The 18,628-nt window shown below is 45.1% G+C and overlaps 9 non-coding genes across 9 annotated transcripts; 8 read left to right on the top strand and 1 right to left on the bottom strand.

The window, feature by feature from the left end:
• Positions 1–3,914: 3,914 nt before the first annotated feature.
• trnal-aag (transfer RNA leucine (anticodon AAG)) lies at positions 3,915–3,988 on the bottom strand. Its single transcript has one exon. It is a non-coding gene; the product is annotated as a tRNA-Leu (tRNA).
• Positions 3,989–6,066: 2,078 nt separating this feature from the next.
• On the top strand, positions 6,067–6,139 carry trnaf-gaa (transfer RNA phenylalanine (anticodon GAA)). Its single transcript has one exon. It is a non-coding gene; the product is annotated as a tRNA-Phe (tRNA).
• A 2,221-nt stretch (positions 6,140–8,360) lies between these two features.
• Positions 8,361–8,433, top strand: trnaf-gaa (transfer RNA phenylalanine (anticodon GAA)). The gene has a single exon. It is a non-coding gene; the product is annotated as a tRNA-Phe (tRNA).
• Positions 8,434–10,109: 1,676 nt separating this feature from the next.
• On the top strand, positions 10,110–10,182 carry trnaf-gaa (transfer RNA phenylalanine (anticodon GAA)). The gene has a single exon. It is a non-coding gene; the product is annotated as a tRNA-Phe (tRNA).
• A 1,130-nt stretch (positions 10,183–11,312) lies between these two features.
• Positions 11,313–11,385, top strand: trnaf-gaa (transfer RNA phenylalanine (anticodon GAA)). Its single transcript has one exon. It is a non-coding gene; the product is annotated as a tRNA-Phe (tRNA).
• Positions 11,386–12,517: 1,132 nt separating this feature from the next.
• trnaf-gaa (transfer RNA phenylalanine (anticodon GAA)) lies at positions 12,518–12,590 on the top strand. The gene has a single exon. It is a non-coding gene; the product is annotated as a tRNA-Phe (tRNA).
• Positions 12,591–14,266: 1,676 nt separating this feature from the next.
• Positions 14,267–14,339, top strand: trnaf-gaa (transfer RNA phenylalanine (anticodon GAA)). The gene has a single exon. It is a non-coding gene; the product is annotated as a tRNA-Phe (tRNA).
• A 1,675-nt stretch (positions 14,340–16,014) lies between these two features.
• trnaf-gaa (transfer RNA phenylalanine (anticodon GAA)) lies at positions 16,015–16,087 on the top strand. Its single transcript has one exon. It is a non-coding gene; the product is annotated as a tRNA-Phe (tRNA).
• Positions 16,088–18,310: 2,223 nt separating this feature from the next.
• On the top strand, positions 18,311–18,383 carry trnaf-gaa (transfer RNA phenylalanine (anticodon GAA)). Its single transcript has one exon. It is a non-coding gene; the product is annotated as a tRNA-Phe (tRNA).
• Positions 18,384–18,628: the final 245 nt, after the last annotated feature.

Below are 18,628 nucleotides of genomic sequence, written 5' to 3'. Positions count from 1 at the left end.
ATGGTGCCAGGTTTCCTCCAGACGTGACGCTTGGCATTCAGGCCAAAGTGTCCAATCTTTGTTTCATCAGACCAGAGAATCTTGTTTCTCATGGTCTGAGAGTCCTTTAGGTGCCTTTTGGCAAACTCCAAGCGAGCTGTCATGTGCCTTTTACTAATAAGTGGCTGACTTCTGGCCACTCTACCATTAAGGCTTGATTGGTGGGGTGTTGCAAAGGTGGTTGTCCTTCTGGAAGGTTCTCCCATCTCCACAGAGGAACTCTGGAGCTCTGTCAGAGTGACCGTTGGGTTCTTGGTCATCTCCCTGACCAAGGCCCTTCTCCCCTGATTGCTCAGTTTGGCCAGGCGGCCAGCTCTAGGAACAGCCTTGGTGGTTTGAAACTTCTTCCATTTAAGAATGATGGAGGCCACTGTGTTCTTGGGGACCTTCAATGCTGCATAATTTTTTCGGTTCCCTTCTCCAGATCTGTGCCTCGACACAGTCGAGAGCTCCACGGATAATTCCTTCGACCTCATGGCTTGGTTTTTGCTCTGACATGCACTATCAACTGTGGGACTTTATATAGACAGGTGTGTGCCTTTCCAAATCATGTCCAATCAAGTGAATTTATCACAGGTGGACTCCAATCAAGTTGTAGAAACATCTCAAGGATGATCAATGGAAACAGTATGCACCTGAGATCATAGCCATAGTCTCATAGCAAAGGGGTCTGAACAAGATATTTCTGTTCATTATTGGGTTGTTGTCCTGTTGGAAGGTGAACCTTCACCCCAGTCTGAGGTCCCGAGCACTCTGGAGCAGGTTTTCATCAAGGATATTGCTGTACTTCGCTCTGTTAATCTTTGCCTGGATCCTGACTAGTCTCCCAGTCCCTACTGCTGATAAACATCCCCAAAACATGATGCTGCCACCACCATGCTTCACCGTTGGGATGGTGCCAGGTTTCCTCCCGACGTGACGCTTGGCATTCAGGCCAAAGAGTTCAATCTTGGTTTCATCAGACCAGATAATCTTGTTTCTCATGGTCTGAGAGTCTTCAGGTGCCTTTTGGCAAACTCCAAGCGGGCTGTCATGTGCCTTTTATTGAGTGGCTTCCGTCTGGCCACTCTACCATAAAGGCCTGATTGGTGGCTTGCTGCAGAGGTGGTTGTCCTTTTGGAAGTTTCTCCCATCTCCACAGAGGAACTCTAGAGCTCTGTCAGACGGACCATCTGGTTCTTGGTCACTTCCCTGACCAAGGCCCTTCTCCCCTGATTGCTCAGTTTGGCCAGGCGGCCAGCTCTAGGAACAGCCTTGGTGGTTTGAAACTTCTTCCATTTAAGAATGATGGAGGCCACTGTGTTCTTGGGGACCTTCAATGCTGCATAATTTTTTCGGTTCCCTTCTCCAGATCTGTGCCTCGACACAGTCGAGAGCTCCACAGATAATTCCTTCGACCTCATGGCTTGGTTTTTGCTCTGACATGCACTATCAACTGTGGGACTTTATATAGACAGGTGTGTGCCTTTCCAAATCATGTCCAATCAAGTGAATTTACCACAGGTGGACTCCAATCAAGTTGTAGAAACATCTCAAGGATGATCAATGGAAACAGGATGCACCTGAGATCAATTTCGAGTCTCATAGCAAAGGGGTCTGAACAAGATATTTCTGTTCATTATTTTTAATACATTTGCTAAAATAAAATAAAAACAGTTTGTCATTATGGTGTATTGTGTGTAGATTGCTGAAGGTTATAATTTAAAAAAATCAATTTTAGAATAAAGCTGTAACGTAACAAAATGTGGAAAAAGTCAAGGGGTCTCAATACTTTCTGAAGGCACTGTATTCTATATAACAGAACCAGATAAAATAGCATATTTTAACATTACTGTAAGAGAAAAAACACCACCTAATTTCTTTCTAATTTCATTTTTAGGATGATGTTCGCATTTAGGATGATGTGGCCAAAACACAGCAGCGCGCAGACCTCATGGCCTGGTCTTTGCTCTGACATACACTGTCAACTATGGGACCTTAGAAAGACAGGTGTGTGCCTTTCCAAATCATGTCCAATCAATGTAATTTACCCCAGGTGGCTTCAATTAAGTTGTAGAAACTGGTAGAGTGCTTGCTTAGCATGTGAGAGGTATTGGGATCGATGCCCACATTCTCCAAAAAACACATTTTTTTGTGGATCCAAGAACGCTCCAGTTCACACTTCATGCAGCTTTGTCTAACGACAACCTACTGTCATGTAACAATGACAAGCAACTTTCATGTAACACTGATGTCACAATGTCAGATGAAAAATAATTACATGACTTACTTTCTGAGGAGCAGCGTAGCACACACAATTGATGCCCACAAAAAAAGCTGTGGGAAGTTTCCTTGAAGCCAATGCAGAGGATAAAGAAAAAACGAATGCCGAAAACCGGGAGAGAAACAGGAACCTTTATGACTTCAGTTAAACGCTCTCCCAACTGAGCTATTTCGGCAAGTCTCTAAAAGTAATTCTGTTGCACACTTGACCATACACATGCAAGTGACTCACAATTTTGACACTCAAAATGTACCTCATGGCCAGTATGGGGATCAAAAGCAAGACCTAAGCATTATTAGCACCACACTCTAACCAACTGAGCTAACCGGCCGCTTGCTACGGAGCTCAGTTTTTAGGATGCACAGAGCCTCTGTCAGTGCTGGCGCGTAAACTAACAAGTCCACCAACAGCATAGCCTGACAAGACTGGACCCTCTTGATTGCTCCTTGTGGCAAATCAAAAATGTTGGGGAATTAGCTCAAATGGTAGAGTGCTTGCTATGCATGCGAGAGGTAGTGGGAACGATGCCCACATTCTCAAAAAAACACCTTTTTTTGTTTATCCAAGAATGCTCTAGTTCACACTTCATGCAGCTTTGTCTAACGACAACCTACTGTCATGTAACAATGACAAGCAACTTTCATGTAACACTGATGTCACAATGTCAGATGAAAAAGAATGACATGACTTACTTTCAGAGGAGCAGCGTAGCACACACAATTGATGGCCACAAACAAAGCTGTGGGAAGTTTCCTTGAAGCCAATGCAGAGGATAAAGAAAAAACTAATGCCTTAAACCAGGAGAGAAACAGGAACCTTTATGACTTCAGTTAAACGCTCTCCCAACTGAGCTATTTCGGCAAGTTACTAAAATTAATTCTGTTGCACACTTGACCATACACATGCAAGTGACTCACAATTTTGACACTCAAAATGTACCTCATGGCCAGTATGGGGATCAAAAGCACGACCTAAGCATTATTAGCACCACATTCTAACCAACTGAGCTAACCGGCCGCTTGCTATGGAGCTCAGTTTTTAGGATGCACAGAGCCTCGGTCAGTGCTGGCTCGTAAACTAACAAGTCCACCAACAGCATAGCCTGACAAAACTGGATCTTCTTGATTGCTTCTTGTGGCAAATCAAAAAGGCTGGGGAATTAGCTCAAATGGTAGAGTGCTTGCTTTGCATGCGAGAGGTAGTGGGAACGATGCCCACATTCTCCAAAAAACACATTTTTTTTTAATTCAAGAAAGCTCTAGTTCACACTTCATGCAGCTTTGTCTAACGACAACCTACTGTCATATATCAATGACAAGCAACTTTCATGTGAAACTGATGTCACAATTGACTTACTTTCAAAGGAGCAGCGTAGCACACACAATTGATGCCCACAAACAAAGCTGTGGGAAGTTTCCTTGAAGCCAATGCAGAGGATAAAGAAAAACAACAACTAATGCCAAAAACCAGGACCGAAACAGAAATCTTTATGACTTCAGTCTAAGGCTCTCCCAACTGAGCTATTTCGGCAAGTCGCTAAAAGTAATTCTGTAGCACATTTGACCATACACATGCAAGTGACTCACAATTTTGACACTCAAAATTTCCATCAAGGCCTGTACGGGGATCGAACCCACGACCTTGGCGTTCTTAGCACCTCACTCTAACCAACTGAGCTAACCGGCCGCTTGCTACGGACCAACATTTTTAGGATGCACAGAGCCTCGGCCAGTGCTGGCGCGTAAAACTAACAAGTCCACCAACAGCATAGCCTGACAAGACTGGAACCTCTTGGTTGCTCCTTGAGTCAAAAACAATAAGGCTGGGGAATTAGCTCCAATGTTTAAGTGCTTACTTAGCATGCGAGAGGTAGGGGGATCGATGCCCACATTCTCCAAAAAACATTATTTTTTTGAGGATCCAAGAACGTTCCAGTTCACAATTCATGCAGCTTTGTCTAAGGACAACCTACTGTCATGTAACAATGACAAGCAACTTTGATGTAACACTGATGTCACAATGTCAGATGAAAAAGAATGACATGACTTACTTTCTGAGGAGCAGCGTAGCACACACAATTGATCCAAGAACGCTCCAGTTCACACTTCATGCAGCTTTGTCTAACGACATCCTACTGTCATGTAACAATGACAAGCAACTTTCATGTAACACTGATGTCACAATGTCAGATGAAAACGAATGACATGACTTACTTTCAGAGGAGCAGCGTAGCACACAATTGATGCACACAAACAAAGCTGTGGGAAGTTTCCTTGAAGCCAATGCAGAGGATAAAGAAAAACAACAACTAATGCCGAAACCGAGACAAAGCTGCATGAAGTGTGAACTGGAGCGTTCTTGCCGGCACTGGCCGAGGCTCAGCCTCCATGATTTGCCACAAGGAGCAACCAAGAGGGTCCAGTCTTGTCAGGCTATGCTGTTAGTGGACTTGTTCGTTTACGCGCCAGCACTGGCCGAGGCTCTGTGCATCCTAAAAATTTTGATCAGTCGCAAGCGGCCGGTTAGCTCAGTTGGTTAGTGCGTGGTGCTAATAATGCCAAGGTCGTGGGTTCGATCCCCGTACTGGCCATGAGGTACATTTTAAGTTGTTGTTTTTCTTTATCCTCTGTATTGGCTTCAAGGAAACTTCCCACAGCTTGGTTTGTGTGCATCAATTGTGTGCTACGCTGCTCCTCTGAAAGTAAGTCATGTCATTAGTTTTCATCTGACATTGTGACATCAGTGTTACATGAAAGTTGCTTGTCATTGTTACATGACAGTAGGTTGTCGTTAGACAAAGCTGCATGAAGTGTGAACTGGAGCGTTCTTGGATCCACAAAAAAAGTTGTTTTTTGGAGAATGTGGGCATCGATCCCACTACCTCTCGCATGCTAAGCAAGCACTCTACCATTTGAGCTAATTCCCCAGCCTCCATGATTTGCCACAAGGAGCAACCAAGAGGGTCCAGTCTTGTCAAGCTATGCTGTTAGTGGACTTGTTCGTCTACGCGCCAGCACTGGCCGAGGCTCTGTGCATCCTAAAAATGTTGATCAGTTGCAAGCGGCCGGTTAGCTCAGTTGGTTAGTGCGTGGTGCTAATAATGCCAAGGTCGTGGGTTCGATCCCCGTACTGGCCATGAGGTACATTTTAAGTTGTTGTTTTTCTTTATCCTCTGTATTGGCTTCAAGGAAACTTCCCACAGCTTTGTTTGTGTGCATCAATTGTGTGCTACGCTACTCCTCTGAAAGTAAGTCATGTCATTTGTTTTCATCTGACATTGTGACATCAGTGTTACATGAAAGTTGCTTGTCATTGTTACATGACAGTAGGTTGTCGTTAGACAAAGCTGCATGAAGTGTGAACTGGAGCGTTCTTGGATCCACAAAAAAAGTTGTTTTTTGGAGAATGTGGGCATCGATCCCACTACCTATCACATGCTAAGCAAGCACGCTACCATTTGAGCTAATTCCCCAGCCTTCTTTATTTGCCACAGGAAGCAACCAAGAGGGTCCAGTCTTGTCAGGCTATGCTGTTGGTGGACTTGTTCGTTTACTCGCCAGCACTGGCCGAGGCTCTGTGCATCCTAAAAATTTTGCTCTGTTGCAAGTGGCCGGTTAGCTCAATTGGTTAGAGCGTGCTGCTAATAACGCCAAGGTTATGGGTTTGATCCCCGTACTGGCCATGAGGTTCATTTGCAGTGTCAAAATTGTGAGTCACTTGCATGTGTATGGTCAAGTGTGCCACATAATTAGTTTTAGTGACTTGCTGAAATATCTCATTTGGGAGAGCGTTAGACTGAAGATCTAAAGGTCCCTGGTTCGATCCTGGGTTTCGGCATTAGTTGTTGTTCTATCTTTATCCTCTGTTTTGGCTTCAAGGAAACTTCCCTCAGCTTTGTTTGTGGGCATCAATTGTGTATGCTACGCTGCTCCTCTGTAAGGCATGTCATTCTTTTTCATCTGACATTGTGACATCATGACAGTAGGTTGTCGTTAGACAAAGCTGCATGAAGTGTGAACTGGAGCGTTCTTGGATCCACAAAATAAGTTGATTTTTGGAGAATGTGGGCATCGATCCCACTACCTATCACATGCTAAGCAAGCACGCTACCATTTGAGCTAATTCCCCAGCCTTATTTATTTGCCACAGGAAGCAACCAAGAGGGTCCAGTCTTGTCAGGCTATGCTGTTGGTGGACTTGTTCGTTTACGCGCCAGCACTGGCCGAGGCTCTGTGCCTCCTAAAAATGTTGCTCCGTTGCAAGCGGCCGGTTAGCTCAGTTGGATAGAGCGTGGTCTTAATAACGCCAAGGTCGTTGGTTCTATCCCCGTACTGGCCATGAGGTGCATTTTAAGTTGTTGTTTTTCTAAATCCTCTGCATTGGCTTCAAGGAATCTTCCCACAGCTTTGTTTGTGTGCATCAATTGTGTGCTACGCTGCTCCTCTGAAAGTAAGTCATGTCATTCGTTTTCATCTGACATTGTGACATCAGTGTTACATGAAAGTTGCTTGTCATTGTTACATGACAGTAGGTTGTCGTTAGACAAAGCTGCATGAAGTGTGAACTGGAGCGTTCTTGGATCCACAAAAAAAGGTGTTTTTTGGAGAATGTGGGCATCGATCCCACTAACTCTCGCATGCTAAGCAAGCACTCTACCATTTGAGCTAATTCCCCAGCCTCCATGATTTGCCACAAGGAGCAACCAAGAGGGTCCAGTCTTGTCAGGCTATGCTGTTAGTGGACTTGTTTGTTTACGCGCCAGCACTGGCCGAGGCTCTGTGCATCCAAAAAATGATGCTCAGTTGCAAGCGGCCGGTTAGCTCAGTTGGTTAGTGCGTGGTGCTAATAATGCCAAGGTCGTGGGTTCGATCCCCGTACTGGCCATGAGGTACATTTTAAGTTGTTGTTTTTCTTTATCCTCTGTATTGGCTTCAAGGAAACTTCCCACAGCTTGGTTTGTGTGCATCAATTGTGTGCTACGCTGCTCCTCTGAAAGTAAGTCATGTCATTCGTTTTCATCTGACATTGTGACATCAGTGTTACATGAAAGTTGCTTGTCATTGTTACATGACAGTAGGTTGTCGTTAGACAAAGCTGCATGAAGTGTGAACTGGAGCGTTCTTGGATCCACAAAAAAATGTGTTTTTTGGAGAATGTGGGCATCGATCCCACTACCTCTCGCATGCTAAGCAAGCACTCTACCATTTGAGCTAATTCCCCAGCCTCCATGATTTGCCACAAGGAGCAACCAAGAGGGTCCAGTCTTGTCAGGCTATGCTGTTAGTGGACTTGTTCGTTTACGCGCCAGCACTGGCCGAGACTCTGTGCATCCTAAAAATTTTGATCAGTTGCAAGCGGCCGGTTAGCTCAGTTGGTTAGTGCGTGGTGCTAATAATGCCAAGGTCGTGGGTTTGATCCCCGTACTGGCCATGAGGTACATTTTAAGTTGTTGTTTTTCTTTATCCTCTGTATTGGCTTCAAGGAAACTTCCCACAGCTTTGTTTGTGTGCATCAATTGTGTGCTACGCTACTCCTCTGAAAGTAAGTCATGTCATTTGTTTTCATCTGACATTGTGACATCAGTGTTACATGAAAGTTGCTTGTCATTGTTACATGACAGTAGGTTGTCATTAGACAAAGCTGCATGAAGTGTGAACTGGAACGTTCTTGGATCCTCAAAAAAAATTGATTTTTGGAGAATGTGGGCATCGATCCCACTATCTATCACATGCTAAGCAAGCACGCTACCATTTGAGCTAATTCCCCATCCTTCTTTATTTGCCACAGGAAGCAACCAAGAGGGTCCAGTCTTGTCAGGCTATGCTGTTGGTGGACTTGTTCGTTTACTCGCCAGCACTGGCCGAGGCTCTGTGCATCCTAAAATTTTTGCTCTGTTGCAAGTGGCCGGTTAGCTCAATTGGTTAGAGCGTGCTGCTAATAACGCCAAGGTTATGGGTTTGATCCCCGTACTGGCCATGAGGTTCATTTTCAGTGTCAAAATTGTGAGTCACTTGCATGTGTATGGTCAAGTGTGCCACATAATTAGTTTTAGTGACTTGCTGAAATATCTCAGTTGGGAGAGCGTTAGACTGAAGATCTAAAGGTCCCTGGTTCGATCCTGGGTTTCGGCATTAATTGTTGTTCTATCTTTATCCTCTGTTTTGGCTTCAAGGAAACTTCCCTCAGCTTTGTTTGTGGGCATCAATTGTGTATGCTACGCTGCTCCTCTGTAAGGCATGTCATTCTTTTTCATCTGACATTGTGACATCATGACAGTAGGTTGTCGTTAGACAAAGCCTCATGAAGTGTGAACTGGAGCGTTCTTGGATCCACAAAAAAAAGTTGATTTCTGGAGAATGTGGGCATCGATCTCACTACCTCTCGCATGCTAAGCAAGCACTCTACCATTTGAGCTAATTCCCCAGCCTCCATGATTTGCCACAAGGAGCAACCAAGAGGGTCCAGTCTTGTCAGGCTATGCTGTTAGTGGACTTGTTTGTTTACGCGCCAGCACTGGCCGAGGCTCTGTGCATCCTAAAAATGTTGATCAGTCGCAAGCGGCCGGTTAGCTCAGTTGGTTAGTGCGTGGTGCTAATAATGCCAAGGTCGTGGGTTCGATCCCCGTACTGGCCATGAGGTACATTTTAAGTTGTTGTTTTTCTTTATCCTCTGTATTGGCTTCAAGAAAACTTCCCACAGCTTGGTTTGTGTGCATCAATTGTGTGCTACGCTGCTCCTCTGAAAGTAAGTCATGTCATTCGTTTTCATCTGACATTGTGACATCAGTGTTACATGAAAGTTGCTTGTCATTGTTACATGACAGTAGGTTGTCGTTAGACAAAGCTGCATGAAGTGTGAACTGGAGCGTTCTTGGATCCACAAAAAAATGTGTTTTTTGGAGAATGTGGGCATCGATCCCACTACCTCTCGCATGCTAAGCAAGCACTCTACCATTTGAGCTAATTCCCCAGCCTCCATGATTTGCCACAAGGAGCAACCAAGAGGGTCCAGTCTTGTCAGGCTATGCTGTTAGTGGACTTGTTCGTTTACGCGCCAGCACTGGCCGAGGCTCTGTGCATCCTAAAATTTTTGATCAGTCGCAAGCGGCCGGTTAGCTCAGTTGGTTAGTGCGTGGTGCTAATAATGCCAAGGTCGTGGGTTCGATCCCCGTACTGGCCATGAGGTACATTTTAAGTTGTTGTTTTTCTTTATCCTCTGTATTGGCTTCAAGGAAACTTCCCACAGCTTTGTTTGTGTGCATCAATTGTGTGCTACGCTGCTCCTCTGAAAGTAAGTCATGTCATTTGTTTTCATCTGACATTGTGACATCAGTGTTACATGAAAGTTGCTTGTCATTGTTACATGACAGTAGGTTGTCATTAGACAAAGCTGCATGAAGTGTGAACTGGAACGTTCTTGGATCCTCAAAAAAAATTGATTTTTGGAGAATGTGGGCATCGATCCCACTACCTATCACATGCTAAGTAAGCACGCTACCATTTGAGCTAATTCCCCAGCCTTTTTTATTTGCCACAGGAAGCAACCAAGAGGGTCCAGTCTTGTCAGGCTATGCTGTTGGTGGACTTGTTCGTTTACTCGCCAGCACTGGCCGAGGCTCTGTGCATCCTAAAAATGTTGCTCTGTTGCAAGTGGCCGGTTAGCTCAATTGGTTAGAGCGTGCTGCTAATAACGCCAAGGTTGTGGGTTTGATCCCCGTACTGGCCATGAGGTTCATTTTCAGTGTCAAAATTGTGAGTCACTTGCATGTGTATGGTCAAGTGTGCCACATAATTAGTTTTAGTGACTTGCTGAAATATCTCAGTTGGGAGAGCGTTAGACTGAAGATCTAAAGGTCCCTGGTTCGATCCTGGGTTTCGGCATTAATTGTTGTTCTATCTTTATCCTCTGTTTTGGCTTCAAGGAAACTTCCCTCAGCTTTGTTTGTGGGCATCAATTGTGTATGCTACGCTGCTCCTCTGTAAGGCATGTCATTCTTTTTCATCTGACATTGTGACATCATGACAGTAGGTTGTCGTTAGACAAAGCCTCATGAAGTGTGAACTGGAGCGTTCTTGGATCCACAAAAAAAAGTTGATTTTTGGAGAATGTGGGCATCGATCTCACTACCTCTCACATGCTAAGCAAGCACTCTACCATTTGAGCTAATTCCCCAGCCTCCATGATTTGCCACAAGGAGCAACCAAGAGGGTCCAGTCTTGTCAGGCTATGCTGTTAGTGGACTTGTTTGTTTACGCGCCAGCACTGGCCGAGGCTCTGTGCATCCTAAAAATGTTGATCAGTCGCAAGCGGCCGGTTAGCTCAGTTGGTTAGTGCGTGGTGCTAATAATGCCAAGGTCGTGGGTTCGATCCCCGTACTGGCCATGAGGTACATTTTAAGTTGTTGTTTTTCTTTATCCTCTGTATTGGCTTCAAGAAAACTTCCCACAGCTTGGTTTGTGTGCATCAATTGTGTGCTACGCTGCTCCTCTGAAAGTAAGTCATGTCATTCGTTTTCATCTGACATTGTGACATCAGTGTTACATGAAAGTTGCTTGTCATTGTTACATGACAGTAGGTTGTCGTTAGACAAAGCTGCATGAAGTGTGAACTGGAGCGTTCTTGGATCCACAAAAAAATGTGTTTTTTGGAGAAGGTGGGCATCGATCCCACTACCTCTCGCATGCTAAGCAAGCACGCTACCATTTGAGCTAATTCCCCAGCCTTATTTATTTGCCACAGGAAGCAACCAAGAGGGTCCAGTCTTGTCAGGCTATGCTGTTGGTGGACTTGTTCGTTTACTCGCCAGCACTGGCCGAGGCTCTGTGCATCCTAAAAATGTTGCTCTGTTGCAAGTGGCCGGTTAGCTCAATTGGTTAGAGCGTGCTGCTAATAACGCCAAGGTTGTGGGTTTGATCCCCGTACTGGCCATGAGGTTCATTTTCAGTGTCAAAATTGTGAGTCACTTGCATGTGTATGGTCAAGTGTGCCACATAATTAGTTTTAGTGACTTGCTGAAATATCTCAGTTGGGAGAGCGTTAGACTGAAGATCTAAAGGTCCCTGGTTTGATCCCGGGTTTCGGCATTAGTTGTTGTTCTATCCTTATCCTCTGTTTTGGCTTCAAGGAAACTTCCCTCAGCTTTGTTTGTGGGCATCAATTGTGTATGCTACGCTGCTCCTCTGTAAGGCATGTCATTCTTTTTCATCTGACATTGTGACATCATGACAGTAGGTTGTCGTTAGACAAAGCTGCATGAAGTGTGAACTGGAGCGTTCTTGGATCCACAAAAAAAGTTGATTTTTGGAGAATGTGTGCATCGATCCCACTACCTATCACATGCTAAGGAAGCACGCTACCATTTGAGCTAATTCCCCAGCCTTCTTTATTTGCCACAGGAAGCAACCAAGAGGGTCCAGTCTTGTCAGGCTATGCTGTTGGTGGACTTGTTCGTTTACGCGCCAGCACTGGCCGAGGCTCTGTGCCTCCTAAAAATGTTGCTCCGTTGCAAGCGGCCGGTTAGCTCAGTTGGTTAGAGCGTGGGCTTAATAACGCCAAGGTCGTTGGTTCTATCCCCGTACTGGCCATGAGGAGCATTTTAAGTTGTTGTTTTTCTAAATCCTCTGTATTGGCTTCAAGAAAACTTCCCACAGCTTTGTTTGTGGGCATCAATTGTGTGTGCTACGCTGCTCCTCTGAAAGTAAGTCATCTCATTTGTTTTCATCTGACATTGTGACATCAGTGTTACATGAAAGTTGCTTGTCATTGTTACATGACAGTAGGTTGTCGTTAGACAAAGCTGCATGAAGTGTGAACTGGAGCGTTCTTGGATCCACAAAAAAAAGTTGATTTTTGGAGAATGTGGGCATCGATCCCACTACCTATCACATGCTAAGCAAGCACGCTACCATTTGAGCGAATTCCCCATCCTTCTTTATTTGCCACAGGAAGCAACCAAGAGGGTCCAGTCTTGTCAGGCTATGCTGTTGGTGGACTTGTTCGTTTACTCGCCAGCACTGGCCGAGGCTCTGTGCATCCTAAAATTTTTGCTCTGTTGCAAGTGGCCGGTTAGCTCAATTGGTTAGAGCGTGCTGCTAATAACGCCAAGGTTATGGGTTTGATCCCCGTACTGGCCATGAGGTTCATTTTCAGTGTCAAAATTGTGAGTCACTTGCATGTGTATGGTCAAGTGTGCCACATAATTAGTTTTAGTGACTTGCTGAAATATCTCAGTTGGGAGAGCGTTAGACTGAAGATCTAAAGGTTCCTGGTTCGATCCTGGGTTTCGGCATTAATTGTTGTTCTATCTTTATCCTCTGTTTTGGCTTCAAGGAAACTTCCCTCAGCTTTGTTTGTGGGCATCAATTGTGTATGCTACGCTGCTCCTCTGTAAGGCATGTCATTCTTTTTCATCTGACATTGTGACATCATGACAGTAGGTTGTCGTTAGACAAAGCTGCATGAAGTGTGAACTGGAGCGTTCTTGGATCCACAAAAAAAAGTTGATTTTTGGAGAATGTGGGCATCGATCTCACTACCTCTCGCATGCTAAGCAAGCACTCTACCATTTGAGCTAATTCCCCAGCCTCCATGATTTGCCACAAGGAGCAACCAAGAGGGTCCAGTCTTGTCAGGCTATGCTGTTAGTGGACTTGTTCGTTTACGCGCCAGCACTGGCCGAGGCTCTGTGCATCCTAAAAATGTTGATCAGTCGCAAGCGGCCGGTTAGCTCAGTTGGTTAGTGCGTGGTGCTAATAATGCCAAGGTCGTGGGTTCGATCCCCGTACTGGCCATGAGGTACATTTTAAGTTGTTGTTTTTCTTTATCCTCTGTATTGGCTTCAAGAAAACTTCCCACAGCTTGGTTTGTGTGCATCAATTGTGTGCTACGCTGCTCCTCTGAAAGTAAGTCATGTCATTCGTTTTCATCTGACATTGTGACATCAGTGTTACATGAAAGTTGCTTGTCATTGTTACATGACAGTAGGTTGTCGTTAGACAAAGCTGCATGAAGTGTGAACTGGAGCGTTCTTGGATCCACAAAAAAATGTGTTTTTTGGAGAATGTGGGCATCGATCCCACTACCTCTCGCATGCTAAGCAAGCACTCTACCATTTGAGCTAATTCCCCAGCCTCCATGATTTGCCACAAGGAGCAACCAAGAGGGTCCAGTCTTGTCAGGCTATGCTGTTAGTGGACTTGTTCGTTTACGCGCCAGCACTGGCCGAGGCTCTGTGCATCCTAAAAATTTTGATCAGTCGCAAGCGGCCGGTTAGCTCAGTTGGTTAGTGCGTGGTGCTAATAATGCCAAGGTCGTGGGTTCGATCCCCGTACTGGCCATGAGGTACATTTTAAGTTGTTGTTTTTCTTTATCCTCTGTATTGGCTTCAAGGAAACTTCCCACAGCTTTGTTTGTGTGCATCAATTGTGTGCTACGCTGCTCCTCTGAAAGTAAGTCATGTCATTTGTTTTCATCTGACATTGTGACATCAGTGTTACATGAAAGTTGCTTGTCATTGTTACATGACAGTAGGTTGTCATTAGACAAAGCTGCATGAAGTGTGAACTGGAACGTTCTTGGATCCTCAAAAAAAATTGATTTTTGGAGAATGTGGGCATCGATCCCACTACCTATCACATGCTAAGCAAGCACGCTACCATTTGAGCTAATTCCCCAGCCTTATTTATTTGCCACAGGAAGCAACCAAGAGGGTCCAGTCTTGTCAGGCTATGCTGTTGGTGGACTTGTTCGTTTACTCGCCAGCACTGGCCGAGGCTCTGTGCATCCTAAAAATGTTGCTCTGTTGCAAGTGGCCGGTTAGCTCAATTGGTTAGAGCGTGCTGCTAATAACGCCAAGGTTGTGGGTTTGATCCCCGTACTGGCCATGAGGTTCATTTTCAGTGTCAAAATTGTGAGTCACTTGCATGTGTATGGTCAAGTGTGCCACATAATTAGTTTTAGTGACTTGCTGAAATATCTCAGTTGGGAGAGCGTTAGACTGAAGATCTAAAGGTCCCTGGTTTGATCCCGGGTTTCGGCATTAGTTGTTGTTCTATCTTTATCCTCTGTTTTGGCTTCAAGGAAACTTCCCTCAGCTTTGTTTGTGGGCATCAATTGTGTATGCTACGCTGCTCCTCTGTAAGGCATGTCATTCTTTTTCATCTGACATTGTGACATCATGACAGTAGGTTGTCGTTAGACAAAGCTGCATGAAGTGTGAACTGGAGCGTTCTTGGATCCACAAAAAAAGTTGATTTTTGGAGAATGTGGGCATCGATCCCACTACCTATCACATGCTAAGGAAGCACGCTACCATTTGAGCTAATTCCCCAGCCTTCTTTATTTGCCACAGGAAGCAACCAAGAGGGTCCAGTCTTGTCAGGCTATGCTGTTGGTGGACTTGTTCGTTTACGCGCCAGCACTGGCCGAGGCTCTGTGCCTCCTAAAAATGTTGCTCCGTTGCAAGCGGCCGGTTAGCTCAGTTGGTTAGTGCGTGGTGCTAATAATGCCAAGGTCGTGGGTTCGATCCCCGTACTGGCCATGAGGTACATTTTAAGTTGTTGTTTTTCTTTATCCTCTGTATTGGCTTCAAGAAAACTTCCCACAGCTTGGTTTGTGTGCATCAATTGTGTGCTACGCTGCTCCTCTGAAAGTAAGTCATGTCATTCGTTTTCATCTGACATTGTGACATCAGTGTTACATGAAAGTTGCTTGTCATTGTTACATGACAGTAGGTTGTCGTTAGACAAAGCTGCATGAAGTGTGAACTGGAGCGTTCTTGGATCCACAAAAAAATGTGTTTTTTGGAGAATGTGGGCATCGATCCCACTACCTCTCGCATGCTAAGCAAGCACTCTACCATTTGAGCTAATTCCCCAGCCTCCATGATTTGCCACAAGGAGCAACCAAGAGGGTCCAGTCTTGTCAGGCTATGCTGTTAGTGGACTTGTTCGTTTACGCGCCAGCACTGGCCGAGGCTCTGTGCATCCTAAAAATTTTGATCAGTCGCAAGCGGCCGGTTAGCTCAGTTGGTTAGTGCGTGGTGCTAATAATGCCAAGGTCGTGGGTTCGATCCCCGTACTGGCCATGAGGTACATTTTAAGTTGTTGTTTTTCTTTATCCTCTGTATTGGCTTCAAGGAAACTTCCCACAGCTTTGTTTGTGTGCATCAATTGTGTGCTACGCTGCTCCTCTGAAAGTAAGTCATGTCATTTGTTTTCATCTGACATTGTGACATCAGTGTTACATGAAAGTTGCTTGTCATTGTTACATGACAGTAGGTTGTCATTAGACAAAGCTGCATGAAGTGTGAACTGGAACGTTCTTGGATCCTCAAAAAAAATTGATTTTTGGAGAATGTGGGCATCGATCCCACTACCTATCACATGCTAAGCAAGCACGCTACCATTTGAGCTAATTCCCCAGCCTTATTTATTTGCCACAGGAAGCAACCAAGAGGGTCCAGTCTTGTCAGGCTATGCTGTTGGTGGACTTGTTCGTTTACTCGCCAGCACTGGCCGAGGCTCTGTGCATCCTAAAAATGTTGCTCTGTTGCAAGTGGCCGGTTAGCTCAATTGGTTAGAGCGTGCTGCTAATAACGCCAAGGTTGTGGGTTTGATCCCCGTACTGGCCATGAGGTTCATTTTCAGTGTCAAAATTGTGAGTCACTTGCATGTGTATGGTCAAGTGTGCCACATAATTAGTTTTAGTGACTTGCTGAAATATCTCAGTTGGGAGAGCGTTAGACTGAAGATCTAAAGGTCCCTGGTTTGATCCCGGGTTTCGGCATTAGTTGTTGTTCTATCTTTATCCTCTGTTTTGGCTTCAAGGAAACTTCCCTCAGCTTTGTTTGTGGGCATCAATTGTGTATGCTACGCTGCTCCTCTGTAAGGCATGTCATTCTTTTTCATCTGACATTGTGACATCATGACAGTAGGTTGTCGTTAGACAAAGCTGCATGAAGTGTGAACTGGAGCGTTCTTGGATCCACAAAAAAAGTTGATTTTTGGAGAATGTGGGCATCGATCCCACTACCTATCACATGCTAAGGAAGCACGCTACCATTTGAGCTAATTCCCCAGCCTTCTTTATTTGCCACAGGAAGCAACCAAGAGGGTCCAGTCTTGTCAGGCTATGCTGTTGGTGGACTTGTTCGTTTACGCGCCAGCACTGGCCGAGGCTCTGTGCCTCCTAAAAATGTTGCTCCGTTGCAAGCGGCCGGTTAGCTCAGTTGGTTAGAGCGTGGTCTTAATAACGCCAAGGTCGTTGGTTCTATCCCCGTACTGGCCATGAGGAGCATTTTAAGTTGTTGTTTTTCTAAATCCTCTGTATTGGCTTCAAGGAAACTTCCCACAGCTTTGTTTGTGGGCATCAATTGTGTGTGCTACGCTGCTCCTCTGAAAGTAAGTCATCTCATTTGTTTTCATCTGACATTGTGACATCAGTGTTACATGAAAGTTGCTTGTCATTGTTACATGACAGTAGGTTGTCGTTAGACAAAGCTGCATGAAGTGTGAACTGGAGCGTTCTTGGATCCACAAAAAAATGTGTTTTTTGGAGAATGTGGGCATCGATCCCACTACCTCTCGCATGCTAAGCAAGCACTCTACCATTTGAGCTAATTCCCCAGCCTCCATTATTTGCCACAAGGAGCAACCAAGAGGGTCCAGTCTTGTCAGGCTATGCTGTTAGTGGACTTGTTCGTTTACGCGCCAGCACTGGCCGAGGCTCTGTGCATCCTAAAAATTTTGATCAGTCGCAAGTGGCCGGTTAGCTCAGTTGGTTAGTGCGTGGTGCTAATAATGCCAAGATCGTGGGTTCGATCCCCGTACTGGCCATGAGGTACATTTTAAGTTGTTGTTTTTCTTTATCCTCTGTATTGGCTTCAAGGAAACTTCCCACAGCTTGGTTTGTGTGCATCAATTGTGTGCTACGCTGCTCCTCTGAAAGTAAGTCATGTCATTCGTTTTCATCTGACATTGTGACATCAGTGTTACATGAAAGTTGCTTGTCATTGTTACATGACAGTAGGTTGTCGTTAGACAAAGCTGCATGAAGTGTGAACTGGAGCGTTCTTGGATCCACAAAAAAATGTGTTTTTTGGAGAATGTGGGCATCGATCCCACTACCTCTCGCATGCTAAGCAAGCACTCTACCATTTGAGCTAATTCCCCAGCCTCCATGATTTGCCACAAGGAGCAACCAAGAGGGTCCAGTCTTGTCAGGCTATGCTGTTAGTGGACTTGTTCGTTTACGCGCCAGCACTGGCCGAGGCTCTGTGCATCCTAAAAATGTTGATCAGTCGCAAGCGGCCGGTTAGCTCGGTTGGTTAGTGCGTGGTGCTAATAATGCCAAGGTCGTGGGTTCGATCCCCGTACTGGCCATGAGGTACATTTTAAGTTGTTGTTTTTCTTTATCCTCTGTATTGGCTTCAAGGAAACTTCCCACAGCTTGGTTTGTGTGCATCAATTGTGTGCTACGCTGCTCCTCTGAAAGTAAGTCATGTCATTCGTTTTCATCTGACATTGTGACATCAGTGTTACATGAAAGTTGCTTGTCATTGTTACATGACAGTAGGTTGTCATTAGACAAAGCTGCATGAAGTGTGAACTGGAACGTTCTTGGATCCTCAAAAAAAAATGATTTTTGGAGAATGTGGGCATCGATCCCACTACCTATCACATGCTAAGCAAGCACGCTACCATTTGAGCTAATTCCCCAGCCTTATTTATTTGCCACAGGAAGCAACCAAGAGGGTCCAGTCTTGTCAGGCTATGCTGTTAGTGGACTTGTTCGTTTACTCGCCAGCACTGGCCGAGGCTCTGTGCATCCTAAAAATGTTGCTCTGTTGCAAGTGGCCGGTTAGCTCAATTGGTTAGAGCGTGCTGCTAATAACGCCAAGGTTATGGGTTTGATCCCCGTACTGGCCATGAGGTTCATTTTCAGTGTCAAAATTGTGAGTCACTTGCATGTGTATGGTCAAGTGTGCCACATAATTAGTTTTAGTGACTTGCTGAAATATCTCAGTTGGGAGAGCGTAAGACTGAAGATCTAAAGGTCCCTGGTTTGATCCCGGGTTTTGGCATTAGTTGTTGTTCTATCTTTATCCTCTGTTTTGGCTTCAAGGAAACTTCCCTCAGCTTTGTTTGTGGGCATCAATTGTGTATGCTACGCTGCTCCTCTGTAAGGCATGTCATTCTTTTTCATCTGACATTGTGACATCATGACAGTAGGTTGTCGTTAGACAAAGCTGCATGAAGTGTGAACTGGAGCGTTCTTGGATCCAGAAAAAGTTTCATTTTGAGTTTCAAAATTGTGAGTCACTTGCAT

The sequence above is a fragment of the Salvelinus alpinus genome, chromosome 26 (genome assembly GCF_045679555.1).
Source record: "Salvelinus alpinus chromosome 26, SLU_Salpinus.1, whole genome shotgun sequence".
Lineage (NCBI taxonomy): Eukaryota > Metazoa > Chordata > Actinopteri > Salmoniformes > Salmonidae > Salvelinus > Salvelinus alpinus.
This window is presented reverse-complemented; position numbering and strand designations above follow the sequence as displayed.